Source organism: Trachymyrmex septentrionalis, unplaced genomic scaffold (genome assembly GCF_001594115.1).
Source record: "Trachymyrmex septentrionalis isolate Tsep2-gDNA-1 unplaced genomic scaffold, Tsep1.0 scaffold97, whole genome shotgun sequence".
Taxonomy (NCBI): domain Eukaryota; kingdom Metazoa; phylum Arthropoda; class Insecta; order Hymenoptera; family Formicidae; genus Trachymyrmex; species Trachymyrmex septentrionalis.
Genome location: NW_017306160.1, coordinates 2,719,792 through 2,724,161, shown reverse-complemented (window position 1 = coordinate 2,724,161; position 4,370 = coordinate 2,719,792). Strand labels below are relative to the sequence as shown.

The 4,370-nt window shown below is 32.2% G+C and overlaps 1 protein-coding gene across 4 annotated transcripts in view; it reads right to left on the bottom strand.

Moving 5' to 3' along the window:
• LOC108756254 (androgen-induced gene 1 protein-like) overlaps positions 1-4,370 on the bottom strand; it is a 22,938-nt gene that overhangs the window by 11,630 nt on the left and 6,938 nt on the right. For 2 of the 4 annotated variants that reach the window (XR_001939819.1, XM_018499904.1), the window contains exon 1: positions 2,847-3,069. The exons of 1 other annotated variant lie outside the window; for it this stretch is intronic. The gene's annotated coding sequence lies outside the window, so the exon portion shown is untranslated. Of the gene's footprint in view, positions 1-2,846; positions 3,070-4,370 lie in introns of those variants that run through there. One more of the 4 variants, XM_018499905.1, reaches the window with a different exon arrangement.

The following is a 4,370-nucleotide window of genomic DNA, read 5'->3' as shown; positions in this document are numbered from 1 at the left end:
ATATATATATATATATATATATATATATATATATATATATATATATATTGTAAGACTTCTATAGTACAATAAAAAATAAATTAATAGAGGACGATGTTGTAATACAAAAAAGATATGATTTAACATATGATTCAATTTCCATCGCTCTCTTGTACGTTCTTCCATTAAAAAATAGCATTGTATTCGAACTGTTACATTTTATCAATAAAGCAGCGTATCAACAATTCTTCAAATAATATTTTTAATCGAAGTAGGGTAATCTAAGCAGGGAAGATAATTTGCGACTTATTGCGACATATGATTTATTATTATTTTTTTTACAATTGTATGAATATTTTAATTTAGTTAAAAAGTACGAACTTTTTAAATCATCACTTATTATTAGCTTTTTCTTCTAACGTCCCAAATTAACTTTGGCATTTGCGGCGCGAATAAGTATGACAGTGATATACGATAATTTATTAAACTTACTTTCGTTTCTTTCACGATGTAATGATTTATTACAACTTGAATTTCCTATCGTATATCTCTTCCTTCAAGCAATTTATTAGTATTGAATCTTCAATAAAAAAATCGTTAAATAAATTACAGATGTATTGACTTCAATTTTTGTTTTTTTTTTTAGATAATTGCAATAACGATCTCAGTAATTCTCCGCAAAATTAAAAGAAACAATGCGATTAAGTATTCTATAAGAAACAGAAAAGAGAACATTGTGGTTCTCGTATATTGTAGATTTGTTCTTTTTAACTGAATTTCTTGCACGATTCATCGTTTTTCTTCTTTTTTTCTCTAAGGCAGAAGAAAATGATGATATTTGTGGAGAGAAAATAATAATATTTGTGGAGAAAAAATAATAATATTTGTGAAGAGAAAATGATAATATTTGTATATTATAATTAAGTAAATAAAAGCAGAAAGAGATAATAATTGAAATATTTACATAATTGTAGATGTGAAATTAAAGTTAATGAATCTAATAAAAAGCTGATAAATGAGATTTTTTAAAATTTATACCAATCTTCCTTGTCCCACCCTTTTAAAATCTACAATCTCCTACTAGTCTGTAGAGTTGTCATTAAAAAAAATTTAACTAAACAAACAAAAATTAATTCTTTTATGAATAAACTACAGAAAGTTCAAATCGTGACAAATATAAATCTAAATGAAAGAAAGATTAATAAAAGTTTTTTTAAATTTACATCAATTATCCTCTTTTTATCCTTTTTAAGAATTTTTATTTTCTATTGTTAATAGATCTGTTATTAAAAATTAATTAAATAAAAAAATTAAATAAATAAATAATTAATAATCATTAAAAATTAATTGTCAATTAAAATTAATTAAATAATTTACTCTTTTATCAATAAAGCGCAAAAACAATTCAAATCGCGACTAATACGAATCTACAATAAAAGGGAATGAGATTTTTAAAAGTTTAAACCGGTCTTCTCTCCGCTCTTTGAAGAATTCGCAATTTCCTGTCGCCTATAGATCTATCATTAAAAGTTAAATAAACAGATAAATGATTTTTAATGAATAAACCACCGAAAGATCAAATAACAGTCAAAATCAATTTATAATAAGGACAAGTCAGTGCGTATTCAAAACTTTATATCAATTTCTGCTTTTTTACGGAATTTTCGCACTTTTTATTTTTTTAACCACTTGCAGATGCCTTCAATTCACCATTTAAAATTAAGTAAATAAATAAATAATTCTTTTCTTTATGGATAAATCGCGGCAAATACAAATTCATAATAAAAGGGCTAGATCAATAAGAGATTTTTCAAAGTTTACGCAGAAGTCTACCGATTCCTCCCCGCTCTTTTAAAAAAATCCACGATTTTGAATCTCTACCTCTATATTTGTGTCACATAAATATTTTTTCTCTTTCTTTCCTCATTTATAAAACTATAATACAGATTTTAAGGGGCTACTTTGGAGTCAGCGCGGTAAGAGGCGCGCAATTTACAATTATATAATCATTAATAGTATAATGTGTATTAAAAAATGTTAGTTTGAATGTTTCGGTTTTAGTCATCTTCAGCAAATACATAATTAATATATTAAGAATATCTTCTATCCAGGATCGGAAAGTGAGTCCAAAGTAGCCCCTTTAAATATGTATGATATTTTTACATTTAGGAGTCCTATTTTATATATATATATATTCTTTACTCTAAATTCCTCATTTTTATTTATAAAGTTTTATTTTTGCATCATAACCATACCACGTGCTCCGCCACGTCGTCGTGCGATAGAAATTTAGATCTACGCCGCTCGACGAGCGGTGATCATTTGTAATCGATCGCTGACGCTAAACAATGAAAAACATGCAGCGGAGATTTCGTGGAACGCGACGCATCCGTGAACAACCCTAACCTCCTTCTGTCTATGCGGCGAGGGTCGTCGTGACACGCTCGTCCATCGAGAGCAAGGTCTATCTGTTGGATACGGAAAGACATGCCTCCGTTGCATATCATGCGCATGTACGCGTGTATGCGACATACGTGGAAGTTACTCTCGCGCGTGAACAGCACCGCGTATATTTCTAAGCAGTATACTCGGCCAAGATCACGCAACGCTTTGCTTACCGTGTGATAGGCGCGGGGGAGGTCCAGATTCTACTTTCATCATAGTCATCGACACACCCGTCTAATGAAAGCGAAAGACAGAGAGAGAGAGACAGAGACAGAGAGAGAGAGAGAGAGAGAGAGAGGGAGAGTGAAAGATAGAGAGAAAAAGACGTAGAGAATCCTATTTTTAATCGCGGTCCATGCACATGACCGTCTCTCCACGACCTCGGAGGTACTACCGATCGATCTACCCTGATCTACCCTTACTTGATGAGAAAAACGCGCGTCTCAATTCTTTAAAGCGGGAATAGGTATACGTGCGACGTCTGCCCTTCTTGTATTTTTTCCCCTTACTCTTATTTTTCTTTTTCAGAGCGGATGCACCGAGATCACGTTTCACGTGGTTAGCACAAAGAGCACCTGAAGCACACTCGTGTCGGCGGCCCACGACTTACTGACGGATAGTGAAGTAAAACGACGGGTGGGATTCGGGAAGGGAGAAAAGACTGCAGCGTGGTGCGTGCGTTTGGTTCATGCGGTCGCCGTTCAGTAGAAAAGGATGGAAGGGAGTAACGTGGCAGTGATGGATTTAGGTCCTGGGCGCCCTACTCACCGTCGAACTCTTTCTTATATAGGCTTTCTACAATAAGTCATTACCTAAGCTCTAGCTATAAGAAATTGATCAATCATAATCGATTATTCTTCTCACATTCGACTACTGTGATTGGTTAATTTCTTACGATTGAAGACTTAAAGCTTAGATAATAGTTTATTCTGTCAGTAAAAAAGCCCATTAGGACAGGAGTATACAGTGAGTGCAAAAAGTATTCGTAGAGAGGAAATGTTTTTTAAAAAAATTTTCTTTTTAAAAAGTAAACATTATCCAGCAAGAAATGAATTATCGAATTGATGTCGAATGAATATCGACACGATGATTTCAATACTAATTTGACATCGATTCGATATTTAATTGACGATCCTTTCTTGTTGGATAATTAACAATTTATTCATAAAGAATAAGATAGACTGTATGTTTCTTAAAATTATATATACCAAGAAGATGTGTATTAATTATAGAAAATATATTATCTGAAAAATAAACGAAAATTAAAAATTGTATTGTATTTGGATGATCAAAAAGTATTCGTACAGTCGAGAAATGTAGCTTCTAAAATCAGAAATACATGCAAAGTTCGATTGTTTATGTTAGAACAGAATGTATTCATTGTATAAAATTGCTAATTAATGTTTATTTTCTACAAATAAGATTTTTTTAAATAAAAAATGTCCTTGTACGAATACTTTTTGCTCTCACTGTAGATTCTTGGGTAATGGCCATAACGCATAAGGCATAAGAAAATCGATCAGAGTCTTTTATTTGATGGAAAGGAAAAAAACAAAGGATTTTGATTGGTCCATTTTCTTATGCGTTACGCGCAAGAATCCGTGCTCCCGCCCTTAGAAATTACTGACCACATCCTGAGTAAATAAAACGAGAAAATCTCACGACCAATACTAGCATAATCCCTTAAATTGAGACAGCAGGTGGTTGACTTGAACTGATTGCCAATCGGACATTGGTCCCGCATGCATGTTATTCTCCACTGCTATTCACAGACCTTGAGATGCCGCCTTTATGTAGGCGTATCTCTTCAAATTACTGTTTGTGTAGAGACTATGTAATTTCTTCCTCTGCAATTCTGCTATGCTCGGTTAACTAGCTCTTGTTCGCAAGCCTCTAATATTTAAATTCGAAACGTTAGAAATAAATTTTATGTTTGATTTTAAGTT